This window comes from Pinus tabuliformis, chromosome J (genome assembly GCF_031772625.1).
Source record: "Pinus tabuliformis cultivar Carrire ecotype Pingquan chromosome J, CPIR1, whole genome shotgun sequence".
Classification (NCBI taxonomy): domain Eukaryota; kingdom Viridiplantae; phylum Streptophyta; class Pinopsida; order Pinales; family Pinaceae; genus Pinus; species Pinus tabuliformis.
In genome coordinates this window covers 1,157,602,120-1,157,618,889 of record NC_142295.1, presented here as the reverse complement: position 1 = coordinate 1,157,618,889, position 16,770 = coordinate 1,157,602,120, and the positions used below count along the sequence as shown (strand labels likewise).

At 35.8% G+C, this 16,770-nt stretch overlaps 1 pseudogene; it reads right to left on the bottom strand.

Moving 5' to 3' along the window:
- Nucleotides 1-12,567: 12,567 nt before the first annotated feature.
- LOC149231190 (uncharacterized) lies at nt 12,568-13,687 on the bottom strand (annotated as a pseudogene).
- Between the last annotated feature and the right edge of the window lie 3,083 nt (nt 13,688-16,770).

Genomic DNA, 16,770 nt, shown 5'->3' with positions numbered 1-16,770 from the left:
GCTCACAGGGGTGAAGAAGTGGGATTGAAACTAGTGAAATGTGGAGAACGAATCACATAGCATCAATCATCACTTCTGGGGCTTGCACCCGGTAACCAGGACTTCCCAGGAGGTCACCCATCCCAGAACTCCTCTGGCTCAAGCGCGCTTAACTGTGGAGTTTTTCCCACAATCAAGCCCACTTAGCTTGCTACCCCATTTGCAAAACCTTAGCAAGTATTGTGCCTCATGAACCATTCAAGTAGAGATCCCTTGACTCTTTTTGAATTTAAGTATGGGGGATTTACGCAGTGCATTATATTAGATATCATTTTTGGGATTCAACTGCGTTAAGTAAGTCATTCATTTTTGGGATTCAACTGCGTTAATCATTAAACCTAATTTTACATAATTAATTATATAATATTAAAGAAAGTTTTTTATTGCATAATTAATTATATAATATTTTTAAGTATTATTATTTTATTTAGATAAAAAATCATCTGGGAATAATAATTGTGTATTAAATATTTCTAATTTTATTGTAATTTTTAAATATGAGTTTTTCATTTTTTGAAATATTTTATTTTGAAAAAAAAGAGAAATAACATTAAAAAAATCTACTACCTATCAAGTCTATAATAGATGATGATGGCGTGTACTATTAAGGCACTCTGTGATATGAATGTCACCTAGTTGAAATTTCATGGGAAAAATATCCAACTATATTAAGTGTTGGTGGTCTAAGCCCGTTGTGGTCCTAGTTAATTGGGACATAAGAAAAATATTAATGTAATGAACCTCTTGAGCCTACCCGGAAAAACCGCCACTAGACTCCATAAATTTAAATTTTTTTCTTTGTTTACGATGAATATTCACCTTTAACAGAGGTGTTATGTTCCTTTTTATGTCATGACCATTTGTTAATTGTGCAACTATACTTATCTGCATCCTCTTACAGTTTTTACAGGTCCATGATGGGATCTTTAGAATTCCTTATAACAAACACTGCATAGATGCTTGAACCATAAGTAGATGCATTTCCACCTAAAAATTTTTGCATGCCCCATGGTCTTATACAAATCTTACAACAGAGATACCGTCTACTATTAAATTCAATGTTTATTCCCATTATGATCATCTTGGAAAGAAGTCTTAATGAAATCGTTATACTTAATTGACACTACCATCATCATTAAGCACAATTTTATAATTTTGTGGAAGGAAAACTAGTCCTAACATGTAACCCATGACATTTGTTAGCTAGTTTCCCCATCAACATTTAATAACTTAATTCTAATAATTAACCTGTCCATGCATCAGAATCACAGTTAAATAACACATAACTACCCAACCCTCATCCAGGTCATAGAAATCCATTCCCTCATTAATGATATAGTGGAACGTTATATCAGAATTCACTTAGATGCGTAAGCATTTATCATCTAATAATAAGGCCTTCTATGTCCCTTCATTAAATTAAAATGATAACCATGTTTAGATTCAACAACTATTTCAAATGTTTATGAACATACCATAAAGAGGTTAGTGCAAGTAGATATGTCCACATTGATGGCCCTATGCGAACCCTATCAGCAGTAAGATAGTTCCATAGCCACAATGATAGTAACCACCTAATAGCCTCTACCACTAACTTTACTTTTGAAGGTAATAACATAACAATACATAAGGATGAAACCATTGATATACTTACAGTCTACACAACTGTCATAACTTATGTAATATGAATACAAAATCATTATCTAGATAGTGCATAACTTAGAAGTAATACATATCGACTATTCCCTACAGTTCAACGTGCTATACTATTCTACTAGTTCAACTTGAAACCACTTTAAAATCCATAAACGTCATATGCATAAACTACAATTCTTTCCATACCAATATATAACGCATGATTTCTATAACTGAAACTAATAATAAGAACATAAGGATAAGATTCCAGCATACAATACATCCCACACATGTGAATCCATCTTAAAACAATCACTTGGAGGGAGGAGCACCAACACCTAGCCATGAATCACCTCTAATTCCCCCCGAGCTAAAGATCTTGCCAAGGATCAACTGTCCTCAATTAATCGATGCACTAGGTATTTAATACCCTCTTTCATGATTTAGTTACCATTAGCGACATCCCTCTTTTATGGATTTTTCCATTTGCAAAGGTCTTTTTCAGAAAATCTTGTCTTTATATCCCACGAGGTGTTTCCTCATAAAAGCCTACTGTTATCTCCCGCAAAGCTATTATGTCTGATGGATATTTATCTCCCATCCATCTGATGGATATGCAATCCATAAAAGCTTATTTAGAATCACATCTTCTCTCTCTTGGTGCTCCTCCCTCAAAGTGATTTTATTTATTAATTTATTTAATAACAATCTTTTCATATTACATATCACCTAGCTTTACTTAGCTTAGCTTTAGAATAGTTTAACCCACAAGGAGGGTATCACACGTAGCTTTAACTCATCTTAGGTTTACAACATTTAACACACAAATGAGGATATCATACCTAGCTTTCACTTAGCTTAGGTTTACAATATTTTAGTACACAAGGGACGGGTGTTACATACTCCCCCCTTAAGTTTTACACCCTCCTCAGTGTATCACTGCATCATGTCCTTATTCTTAGGTAGCTAGTTTCTGAATCTACAACTCGCATGGCTCTGCCATCTGATGCAATTTTTCAAATGTACATTGGCCATAAGGAGTGATCCCAGTGCCTCTCCTTCCATAGCTGCATCAGTCTCAAGGAGTTCTCTCCTTCCATAGCTACCTCTATCACATTTTTTTTCATACCATTTGTGAGAATTTATAGATGCAAAAACTTGACTATGATAAATATCATACTTAATATTATTAAAGAAGCTATTGCTTATCATTTATTTTATCTGAAAAATGCATTTTCTCTGCTTGCATTATTTCAAGTCTTTTTGTTCTTATCAAACACCTACTTCTTGGAGTCTCTCTGCATACAATACATCAATTAGTATATTTTCCACATTAATATGCCTGCAAGGTCGGAATATATTAGTTCACATAACAATATATATTCATCATATATATATTTATGGTAATTGTATGTATTCGAAATTGTGATTAACCATAGTTACTTATACCAAACTTACTTTCCCTCTTCTGGGTAACCTCCAAGTTTGCTTACCTATCTAGACACCTATCCAATGACTCTATGCATAGTTGTACACAAGGTATGTTATACACACTAATACACATTTCATTTTTCAACCTTGTAGCATATGTAGTCATACGGTCCCATATGTACTGTTGTACATAGTCTAGTTGTGGTACAACCTATAATACCATCCTCATAGTATCACCTACAAGGCATAAGCTTTATCCACATATTTTTCCACCATGTTAGTAACATACCAACATTCATTTATCAAGGAATTTTTATGATCATGGTTCATCTATGTAATTAAGAAATTTTTATGTCAACTGTAAATCAATTCCAGATGTCATGTGGTTACAATATCAGTCGCATAGTATTGTATTCATGCATATTTTCATCTTAATCATACCTTCTGCTTAATGTTGTAAAGCAGACTATGAACACGTAGCTTTTGAAGGTTAATAATTATCATATCATACTTCATTCTTAATAATTTATCTTGTATGATTTACTATTTCCCTTTTTATGCTTCAACAACTTGTTGATCGTGCATAACATCTCATTTCTCCTTGATGAGTTTATATAGGAAAGTTTTATTACTTTCATTCCTACATCTTTTTAGTTGTAGGTACTTACGACCGTAGGGTATTTACATGTTAGCTCCTCCTCTTAAACATTAAATCGCCCTTGACTAAAAGATCAGTTATCCATTTTATGAATTTTTATATGGTTTATGCCACATTTCTTATGTTACCCAATCATATTATTAATGCAACCCAACAAAGGAACCTGCCAATATTGCTTGGTACTAAATATGTACTTCCATTGGTATGACATTAGTCTATTTAAATAGATTGTTGGATACCATTTACTTGACCCAGTGATCCATAACATACCATAAGATACAATTTGTGCTTCTTATTAATTTCCATGGTTATTGTTATACTAAAGGATACTTATAGGCCGCACTATGCAAATCCAATGAAAGATGCATAGGTCATGGTATATAGTGACATATTCAAGTTAGGTTCCCTTAATCACACTTACTTCCAATTTGGGTTTCCACAGTTAAAAAATTTTATTACTGTTATCTATGTTTATTTTACTTAGCCCGGTTTTCCTCACTTAAATTACAATTACAATCTATATGTAATATGCAAATAGATTTTATGCACGATGAAATAGCGAATAGAGATGAACAATTTTATTTATGCAACATAAACAAAGGCATGTGCTAGTGATTTGACTTGGTGACAAGTTGAGAATTCACTCATTTGTTCTTAGATTGAAGAGGGTGCATGAATCAAATGTAGAAACTTCAAGGGCAGCCCTCTAAAGGGTATATATATATGTGTGTGTGTGTGTCTGTGTGTATTTTCTAATTTTTCCAATCAACTCGGAGTTAGAGGTTGAGCCTTGAGACGACTCTAAGTAGAATGGCTTGCTGAGTCCCAACCATGTTTGAGTTTCACTACTTAATTACTTCCACTCAGAAGAAAGCATGTATCCATCAATAATGAGATGAGATGGTGTTGTATTGAGCCGTCCAGATCATTTCCATTCTTGTTATTTCAAAGGGAAGGTACCAGGAGTAAGGTTATTTTGGCATCACTCTGTCTGGCTAGTGAGATAGTAATTTATTTTGATTTTTGTAATTAGGTTCTAAACATTGGGATCTTGGTGATTATCTTCCCCATCACATTTATTGGGAAAAAGTTGTTTAGTGATGCAAAAGTAAATTAATAATCCTACTCTTCTAGAGAGTACGGAAAGGGTTGATATCATTGGCAAGCATACCAAAGTTCAATTTAAATTTCGTATAGGGCCCCATCACTACATGCTAGTCATATCCACAACTCTCCAGAGCATGCCGAGATGAAAAGGGAGTTGATTTTGAAGCATATACTTGATGACAACTTTAGAGAAGTCAATATTTGTTATGCACTTAAACCCTGCATCATATAGCTTCTCTGATAGCTCTGAGTTCCCATAGCCCGAAACCAGGATATCCAGCGGTTGTTCTTATGTGTCATGTAGTGGGCAGTATGTATGTATGTGTATATATATATATATATATATATATATATATATAAAAGTAAATGTGATTGTAAAGGAGACGAGATGAGAATAAAAAGAGTGCAAGATCTATATTAACAATAGTAGCAGGATGTGATATACTATGTTATTGATAGACAATCTATGATTAATATTGAAGGTGGTTTACAGTCTCTTTATAGTTTAAAATAGGCTTCTTGAACATCGTGTTGCTGCATGCACTAATTCTGTTGCTTAGTAGCGATGCAACTCAGAACCATTCCATCCCTTCATGGGGGAAAGTCTCATGTGGAGGTGCTTCAACTTGACCTTCCGATTGCAAAAACCCACTAACAATTGTTAGCACACATCAATTGTTAAATTGAACAAAAAAAAATTAACATTCCCATCATTAAGTCAACTACCTTATTTATTTACCTGCTATAATTCTCATAGATAATTAGAATGGAACTCGTTGAATCTATATATATCAATAGAAATATATATCATCATCAACACATTAGTCAACACATAATGACATTGCAACAAAAAATTTAATGTTCAATTCTGTCCGTGTCCTGTTCCTTTCTTCAATTGCATTTAGATATGTCAGCTCAAGACCTCATTGATGTTGCACCAACCCATCCTGTCAACAAAACGTTGCAGGATACTCTTTCCATCCGATCCGTCACCTGCAGGGCTACCTGTGTCCCTTGGGCCGTTGCGATTTCCTCCACCAGGAGGACAAGAGTAGTATGATGGTAATTGTAGCAACAATAGTGCTATACCCTTAACCTTTCCTCATAAAACCCATTACACATAGATCATCCATAACTGTACATCGAATGGCCAATATACAAGAAAACAAATTCATTCATTACGCTTATGCAGAGATTTCTCATGTCAGTCCACCACTTATGGTCAACCAACAAAGGGGATATAGATAAAGAGGAGCTAATAGAACCTATAAGATTTTAATATTCTTATACCATGGTTAGTTATGGTTAGTTAGGAGCTCATGTCATTTAATGAGATATCAGGATTTTCATTCTTCTTTTTATCGATATTGTAGAGATGGAGATCCACTTTGCACTCCTCTTATAGCCATCATCGCATAATTCATGGATAAATAATTAAATTCAATAAACTAGATATTTATATGCTACTAGACCTCCTTTACGAAGTTGTGGATCTTACTGCTAAACAAAGTAAATCTTAGAGAATCAACAACCCGATTACATTATTCTTATTACTTATAAACACTATTGAGAATCTTTGTAGGACAATAGTATCGAGGACTCCCATCAATTCTAGACACTAAGTTACTCATCGCAATATACCTGGGTTTATAAAATATAACTCTATAACTCTGCTATGCGCAGGTTGCTTCCACCTTAGATGAATTTATGTTATTTAATTTTACATCATCTGGTTAAAAATATTTATCTATGATTAGTCACCACAATATATTTACGGAGTTTTTGACATAATTATATATAATGAGAACAATAATTCAACCAATATTGTTAACATTGATCATATATAATATACATAATAATAATAATTAAATATTCGCATACTCCCCTACTCGGATACGAACCCACAGGGCAGATAGTTTTTATTCTTTATAAACAAGGTATAAATTGGATGGAGTGGAACCAGAAGATTCGTGGGGGTATATCCAAAATGCAGTGGTGGAACTAATCTAAGTCGTGAGGTTGGATGATCGAAAACTCCGTAATACCATAGTGGGAATAGATTCATAGCTCTGCAAAAGGGATGACACCCATGAACTCGCTTACTCTGCCTTTGCACATTTATCTTCCGACCTTCACAGAAGTCACCCATCCTTCTTCCTTTCAAGGATCTCAGATAATCCTAGCACCCACAAACTAATTAAAAATCAATAACTTATATGCTTTTTTAGTTACCAATCAGGTAAATAGCTTCAAGTATATACTATCATTACATCGTAGGGAACAATAAGCAAATGCAACATAGATGTATGTATGTATCAATCTTTCTCCAAGAAATATATATAGAAAATATGTGGACATCGTTGAGAGCACAACCAGTGGCTGCATAGTTCTCCCTCTGAATGAACTCAAAACAACTATTATATTTGTGGTCGATTGGGATTGTTCACTTATTTATGGGCATCAAAGGAGACAATATTTTCTCGGAATCTAGATTTCCATTATCCATTCTTCTACCTGATGATAAGCCTTATCTAACCAGCGATCGATCGCCTCACATCTATAGCAAGACAAACCACAAAATAAGAACCTTTAATTACTAATCATGTTCTTCCTAAAAATCAGAATGAAAACTCATAGTTTATCAGAGAATGATTTACAACCATGTCTTATACCGCTAATCTCTCTTCTCACCCTATCCATATAATTATTTAGAAACATCGTGACTGCTTTTACTTAGTGCATCACACATACTTTATAATAGCATGTTTATTATTTGGAAAGGAAAGAATTATGTTTATTGCTTAATCCGATAGGTTGAGCATAGTCATTATCCCAAATTTACACCTTCAAATTCATCGTTGATAGAAGGAAACACACTGAATTCTGGCTTTTCTTCCATCCTTCCCTTAGAACAACATCGTTAGCTTCGTGGTCAGCTTGCGTACCTCCAAAAATTGTGGTAAACTAGATATGAAAAGGAGAAAAATTAGCGTTGTGATCTTTTCTCTGATCCTTCTATGGAAAAAAGGATAAAACAACCCGAACGACATCTAAAAGGGAAACAAAAACCGTGAGATTTGTGCATCTTCTATTTAGCATGCATTGTTTCTTTTGACGTGGTGTCACTTAAGCACCATCCATAGAACATGGGTCTTCAACCAACCTTGACCTGTGTACATAGTTTATAGACTGACTTCCACGCATATCACTACAGATGACGAACCATACATCCAAGCCACAAGGGAGGAGTATCCCTACGGTGCATCACCCATATTATTGCGATCATGCAATGTATAACTAATTAATCAGTTTAATTAAACAAGTTTTTCTTCAGTACAAAGTAATGGCTAACATTTTGCAGTTTGGCACAGAAGCCTCTAACTTCCTTAGTATTACTCTTTCCTTACAGATTTTATGTCAGCAAAATCTAGATAGTTGGGTTTAGGATTGCGTTTCTTTGATAGGAAACCAATTCTTCGCACCTTGATCGTCTTTGATTACACAAAAATTGCAACCAAGTATATCATTGTGCTGGAATATGCAAAGTATAATATTAGCACAATGCATTTATGTATATGTGGAGACTAGTGCGGTTGTCATATATCAAGACAGATTTGTATATTATGGACTCTACCAAAATCACATGTGCCAAGATGTTACGACAGAGATGCCGAGATTGTTATCACAGGAATTAGGATTTCCGGCAGCCTTCGCCAGCTTCGTGAGGGAGAGACAGCTCGACTCATTTCTTAATTTAACCGTAGACATAATGTAGTATAATATGGAGTCAAGATGACATATGTACTAGAGATTAGGAATAATATTCCATTGATCTTGTCGTGAAACTGTAAAATGCAATACTAATAAAGTTAAAGATCATGAACTCCTTTCTATTTTTACGAAACTTGTATATATTGGTTGATTTGACCAAAATTCATATCAGTTTATGGTTTCCTATTTTTTTAATAATTTCATAATTTCTCTGTTTTTTTCATGAATATATACATTCGGTACACTCTGTTTTCGTGAATAAAATGAGGTGGTGCTAGCTATGACTTCACTCGGTATAACTGCCAATCGCTGAGAGTGAGTGTAATATCCCCACATGGATTTTTTTTGCTATGCGTTTTTATCTCAGCATGTTCATTGTACATGTCATAATTTAATCAATTAAAACCCACATAAACCCCCAATGATATCGGGTTATATATATAGAGAATTTACTATATGTTATTAATACTTTAATAACCTTGTTAATGTTTGGATTCTTCTTTGAAGAACCTTAATTTCCCTTTATGGATAGAAATTCCATATGCTTAAATTTCTCGTATAATATTTGGGGTTATTGTTTTTATAGGAATATTTATAATCAAACTTGTCAACGATAATTTTATGGGGATGGATGAGTCCATAGACTGAAAGGTTTGACTTGGGCTCCGATACCATTTTTAATGAACCTCTTGAGCCTACCCGAAAAAACCACCACTAGACTCCATAAGCTTAAATTTTTTTCTTTGTTTATCGTGAATATTCACCTTTAACACAGGTGTTATGTTCCTTTTTATGTCATGACCATTTATTAATTCTACAACTATACTTATCTACCTCCTCTTACATTTTTTGCGGGTTCATGATGGGATCTTTAGAATTCCTTATAACAAACATGGCATAGATGCTTGAACCATAAATAGATGCATGTCCACCTAAATTGTTCTGCATGCCCCATGGTATTATACAAATTTACAACAAATATACCATCTACCATTAAATTCAATGGCTATTCCCATTATGATCATCTTGGAAAGAAGTCTTAATGAAATCGGTATACTTAAGTTACACTACCATCATCATTAAGCACAATTTTATAATTCTCTGGAAGGAAAACTAGTCCTAACATGTAACCCATAACATTTGTTAGTTAGTTTCCCCATCAACATTTAATAGCTTAGTTCTAATGTAGTTAACCTTTCCATGCATCAGAATCATAGTTAAATAACACATAACTACCAAACCCTCATGCAGGGCATAGAAACCCATTCCCTCTTTAACGATACAGTTAAATGTTATATCATAATTCACTCACATGCATAAGCATTTATCATCTAATAATAAGGCCTTCTATGTCCCTTCATAAAATTAAAATGATAACCATGTTTAGATTCAAGAACTATCTCAAATATTTATGAACATACCATAAACATGTTAGTGCAAGTAGTTCCATCCACATTGATGGCCCCATGCGGACCTTATCAGTAGTACGATAGTTCCATAGCCACAGTGATAGTAACCACTTAATAGCCTCTACCACTAACTTTACTTTTGAAGGTAATAGCATAACAACACAAAAGGATGAAGCCATTTATATAGTTACATTTTACACAACCCTCCTAACTTATGTAATATGAATACAGAATCATTATTCAGATAGCACATAAGTTAGAAGTAATACATACACACTATTCCCTACAGTACAACATGCTATACTGTTTTCCTAGTTTAACTTGAAACCACATTAAAATCCATAAACATCATATGTATAAATTATAATTCTTCACATAACAATATATAACGCAACATTTCTATAACTGAAACAAATAATAACAACATAAGGATAAGATTCCAACATACAACACATCCCATGCATGTGAATCCATCTTAAAACAATCACTTGGAGGGAGGAACACCACCACCCATCCATGGATCACCTTTGATTCCCCTTGAGCCGAAGATCTTGCCAAGTATCAACTGTCCTAAGTTGATCGATGCACTGGGTATTTAATACCCCCTTTCATGATTTAGTTAACATTAGTAGTGTCTCGCTTTTATGGATTTTTACATTTTCCTAGGTATTTTCTAGAAAAGTTCGTCTTTATCTCCCATGAGGCTTTTCCTCATAAAATCTTGAATCTATTTCCCGCAAGGCTTTTATGCCTGATGGATCTTTATCTCCCATCCATCCGATGGATATGCAATCCATTCAAGCTTATCTAGAATCACACCTAGAAGCTTTTTCATGAAATATTCATCTCTATTCCATTCCTCATGGGATTTGGCAGGCATCCCCTCTCTCTCGGTGCTTCACCCTCCAAGTGATTTATTTTATTAATTTATTTAATAACACATTTGCTTTTCATATTACATATCACCTAACTTTCCTCAGCTTAGGTTTAGAATAGTTTAACCCACAAGGAGGGTATCACACCTAGCCTTAACTCACCTTAGGTTTACAACATTTAATACACTAGGGAGGATATCACACTTAGCTTTCACGTAGCTTAGGTTTACAATAATTTAGTACACAAAGGTGGGTGTTACAATTAAATGTGTAGTCACTTCACTCACACAACATAGCAAGCAAAAGAAAAAATATTATATATATATATTCATAAAATCTATTGTGTGAATAGATTTTATTTTGACTATAAAAAGAATGGGCTCATTAATGATGTGTTATTAATGAAAGTAGGTTAAATCCTAATTTTGAATAAAAATACCATTAATTCATAAATAGGAGGTTGTTACTAAAATTTTAATATAATTTATCTCACTTTTTTGTTTAATATTTTTTCATAAAATTTAGACATTAATCTTAATAAAACTAAATTAATATATTTATATAAATTAAACAGTTGGTAAATTTATATAAATATTAGAACATTTACAAAATATAAAAATTCATAAAAAACAATTAAAATGTAATTTTGATTTAAATTATTATTATTATTAGCCTTCATCTACCAGAAAGGGCTATATATAACTTCCATATAACACCTACTGGAGCAATTATTAATTATAAAAATAATTGTCAAAGATGTATACATTTTTAAAAACATATAACAAGATCCTTAACTATAAAGGTTTACTCTCATTTTATCATAAAGATTTTTTTTTTTGTAAATAAACTATTACAGTCCCACAATCTTTACCATCCATCTGATAATTATTGATTAATAATTTAAAATTCTATAAACCTTATCCCAAAATAAACACACTATAATTATGTTAAATTTTAATTTAAATAAAAACTCATTAATTCATAAATAAACATTACTATAAAAATTACACTAAACTCTTTCCCTTTTACTATCCACCTCACTATCGACCTCATAATGGTTCATAGTTATATCAAATTCTAATTTTAAACCAAAAAAACCTACTCATCATAAAATATTGTTCTCAAAATTATCCTAAACTCTTTCACATTTGAATATAATTCATTGCCTTCCTTATTTGAACTTTCCCATAAACTTTAAACCTTAACCCTAATAAAAACTACAATATCTAGTGTTAGTGTTATGTTAATACAAACTTCAACCGGCTTGGTCGAACGTGGAGTCTATCACTTTCAAGAAATTGGATATAGAAAGGAAGCAAAGAATACAGCGCAGGATTCGGTGATCGTGACGTCCGCTAAAACGCTAAAACGGAGTATTCTGTACCGAATTCAAGAGAATCGTGGTGGACAATCACATCATCAATGGAAATCGTAGAGGTCACGAAACTATCTTCTTGAAAATATCTGGTGCAATGCAAGATACACATGAAGAAAATAGACATTCAAACCGAAAATGTAACCACATATATTCAAAAGCCATATTTCATATTCATCCTGTACCTAGCTGCTAGCTAAAGAAGCCTAAAGCAGATAGCGGAATTGCATAACAATGATGCACAGAATCATACATTTAAAGAGTAGATTATAAAGTAAACAAGCAGCCTTAGATTAACCAGCAATATAAGATTACAGCTGGAACCTGTCAGTATGCCAGCTAATTAAATCCAATTTCTGGATCCAAATTGCAGACTACGGTGTAAAACTGTGTGTTCTTTAATTTCTCGAACATATGCATATTATACTACCTAATGCTGTGTGCTAAACGCCCGGGACCCTTTTATTTCTCGATCTCGACCTTATACCGATGTGTGGCAAGCAGCATGAGCATTCTGGTTTGAGTAACAGTCTACGAGTGCCTGCATGGCCTGCACCTGCATCTTAAGCGCCACGATATAGTCCGCGGCCTCTTTTAGGAAATGGGGCGTATCCAGTCCTCGGCTTCCAGGGACGATCGCCCTCAGAGTCTGCATACGAGAAGCCACGCTCCCTCCTGATTGTTCATCGAAATTATCACGTGACCGTAGGCTTGCCGCCCTTGTAATCCTAGATTCCTCTCGGGGCAGTTGCCTACCAGAAATATCACGATCAGCGTTGTGTTCGCAGGGTCTGGCTTTGACAGACACCAACATCCTTTTGCCCAGGGAATTTACTCTCGAATTAACTACTCGCCGTTGGCAGCCGGATTTGTGTAGCCTGAAAAGGTATGATCTGAGGATGGCCCGGCGCCAGGCGTTTCGGCCCCTTGCCGTCATCTCCAGTGAGACATCCAAAGCGAATTTCACGGCTACACTTCGAGCCGAGAGCCTGGTCACGCGTTGGTGGATTCTCCGACGGCGCAGCATAGCTAGCAGGCGCCTCGAATATTTTCGTTGGAAACCTGCCCTCCATGGGCGTTCCTGCCCACATCCGGAATGCTGTTCCATATAAGAAGCCGCACAGCAAATTAGAAAAGCGCAAGCACTAAGCAAATCAGAAGGATTCTGTAAATTCAGGCTCTCCTGTTCGGCTCCTCTTCGGCTTTAAAGAGAGAGAATTGTGGCTCCACATGCAAGTGCATCTGAATGTGGGGCAGGCAGGGCCCTTTCAAACTTCTGTAGCATATGGAGCTCCGATCATTTGTGAGGTCGTCATTGTCGCCGCTATCCTCCCAATAACATTAAATGCCGTAGATAACTCGGATGATTCCCGGGGCCAAATGAGATGCCAAGAGTTGCGCTGTCCTCGAATTGAAATTCGAACTTATCGTTTTGAAGATTGCGACTTCGGGCACATAGTTTTCCATGTGAGGCACGAAACTGCGGCGTCTTCGGCCGCCTCAATTTTTATCGGCAAAGTAGTGTTTCGATACATATCGAATTTATCGTTTTTGGAATGAGAGAGAGCTCGAAATTTCGTGTTTTTACGAGTGAAAACACGACTTCTTTTTTGCTTAAGTGATTATTTATTTTTGGTATTGTAAATTTTCAGTACCATATTAAAAGAAACGAAATTATTTATCGATTGAGAATATTTTAAAGTAGTACACAGCTTGGTGATCTAAATTTTCTATTAAATATTTTCATAAATTTCAATTTAACTTGATTAAGGTTAAGGATATTCTGTTTTTTTTTGTTTTTAAGGATAATGTAAAGTTTTGGGTAAGGTTGAAATTTATCTTAAAAGTAATTATGTTATTTTTGTTTTTAATTAAATTAATTAATTAATTAAAAAAAATGTGATATAAACATAATATGTGAAATGAATAGATGTAGATTTTTTTTTACCATGGATGTAGCATGTATGGAAAAGGATAAAATATTTTGAGGTAGAAGTTACTTTATAGTGTAAAACTTGGAAAGTTGTTTGCATTTGATCTCTCTTTCTCTCTTATGCTTGTCTAAATTGCATTTTTAAATATATAAATGGATTTAATACATGGAAAATCCCCTTGAACACTTGCACTGTGTAATCTATATAGTATTCCAACTAATCTTTGTTTGGCATTTAGACAAAATTGGCCAAAAACATACTTCAAAAGACGCTGAATGTGAAATACTGAAATTATTTGAAATGATATATATATATATATATATATATATATATATATATATATATATACTACATCTTCCTTTTATTATTTTTGTGAAGGGGAAATTGAACTTTTTTATTATATATTTGCAAATTGAAATATTTTAATTATGGTCAACAATATTATCAATCTATATATACATGAAATTGTTATTAATATAAATTAATTGACATTGATATTCAAATAATTTATTTAAGTTGAACTTGTAATACACATGGAACACATGACATGGAAGCATTACTTCCAACACCCTCCCTCAATGCTTACATGGAAAAAAAATGAAAACACATATTACAACAACAAAGATAATCTTAGTGGGAAAATATCATGAGCGGGAGAGATGGGGTTTTCGGTCATCCGTGCTGGATTAGGGTAAAACCCTAGGGTTTTACTGCAAATTACTGCAGTCTGCTGGAGCCTAGTACCATCACCGACTATTGTTGCCTACCGTTTCCGTTTCTTGCCCGTCGCTTTCGGCTGTCGATTTCTCGCTGGGAACATGGGGGACACTATGGAGGTTGAAGAGGTCGATTATTCCAAGGAACCCTCTCCAGACCGTGTCATCTTTGGAAACCCCTCTTTCTCCTCGCCTGTATCTACCTCACTTCCTTCTCCTGAACCGGTACCGCCCTTATCATCACCGATGGTCTCATTTCCTGGGCATTGCTCTGCGCCTCCTCTCTCCGGGTCGCTCCCGATTGAATCATCTGCCTTGGATGTCCCTCCACTTTATCTGGGCACCCTGCACATATTAACCGTGAATACTCCCCCATCGCCCTCATTTGATCCTCATCTATCCATTTCGACGTTTTTCTCTGTGCCCCCTGTGGACATCCCGGTTTTTGCAACTCCAAACCCTCCTACCTCGACTCATCTGCCATCAGGTTGTTTTGAGACCCCTGCGATGAAGGTTAAATATACAAAACTTCCTCCCCCGGAAGGCGTCCCAAATCCTTTGGTGGACCACCCTTCTGCTCCTCACACGGGCAAGAGGAAGACCAAGTGCGTGAAGGCTACTACAAAGGATATCACCATCAGATTCAACGAGGCCTCTGCAATAGGGGAGGTTGCTTTTATGGCTAGTATGGTGCTTGTTGGGCATGTGCATGGAAGAGCGTACTCAGCCAAGAGACTAACCCAATGGGTTAAGGAGATATGGGGTGGTTTGCTGAAGGAACTGCCTGAGGTTCATATCCTGCCCAGGGGGTGGTTCTCTTTACACTTCGCAAAGGCAAACTAAACTGATTTGGTCCTTGCCAAGTACTGGCATATTGAGATGGCTCCGGTCCTTCTCAAGTGGTGGAGTCCGTTATTTGACCCTCAGAGAGAACAAATCAGGGTAGGACCTCTTAAGGTTCGCTTGCGAGGGCTTCCATTATAGTACTGGTGCGAGGAAGTCTTTATCAGGATTAGAAACGCTTTGGGAACATATTTGGATCACGACCGTACTTATGTGGAATCGAAAAATCGAACCCTCCCCCGTATTCTGGTCCACTTGTACACCCACGAGGGTCTAGAGGAGAAGATTACACTTCAGTGGGGAAAGTACATCAGGGTCCAGATGTTGACTATGAGCGGGTTCCGTTTCACTGCTGCCATTGCCACAAGGTGGGGCATATCTTCAAAGATTGCCCGCTTAACAGGAAATCAGGGGATACCCCAAAGGCAACTCCAGCTCCATCCAGGGTAAATTTGCCAGCCACTTCACGCCCTCCTGCTTCAGGTCCTACCCCTTTGGCTAGTTCCCCTATTCTCAAACCAGTGGAGGTTATGCACAGACCGTTCTCGCAGCCACTGATCGGGGCTAGAGCCGCTGCTGAAGCCGCAAAAGCTTTGGGTAATCCTCTGATCCCTTCTACCTCATCTTTAGGTTATATCACATCTATTGTTGCATCTTCTCTTTATACCTCAATGGTTCACTGCACTATGTCGACCCCTCCTCTTATTGCCACTACTGCCCCCTCTCTGTAATCACTTTCTACTTCCTCCATCTCGCCATCATTCTCCGAGGTCTCACCTTCACATCCTTATTTTCTTCGCTCTAGAACCCTAGCAAATGGTACCCTGGTTTGATAGACTGGACTAGGCCTCACCCTTCCAAGTTCGGTTCCTTTGTCATCCCAGGGGAGGAAGTCTGATCTATCCAAAGCCATTAAGCGATCTGGAGCAGAGGTAGCCTCTGGCCGTCAGTTGACTCTTGATGGGGTCCTTAGAGCT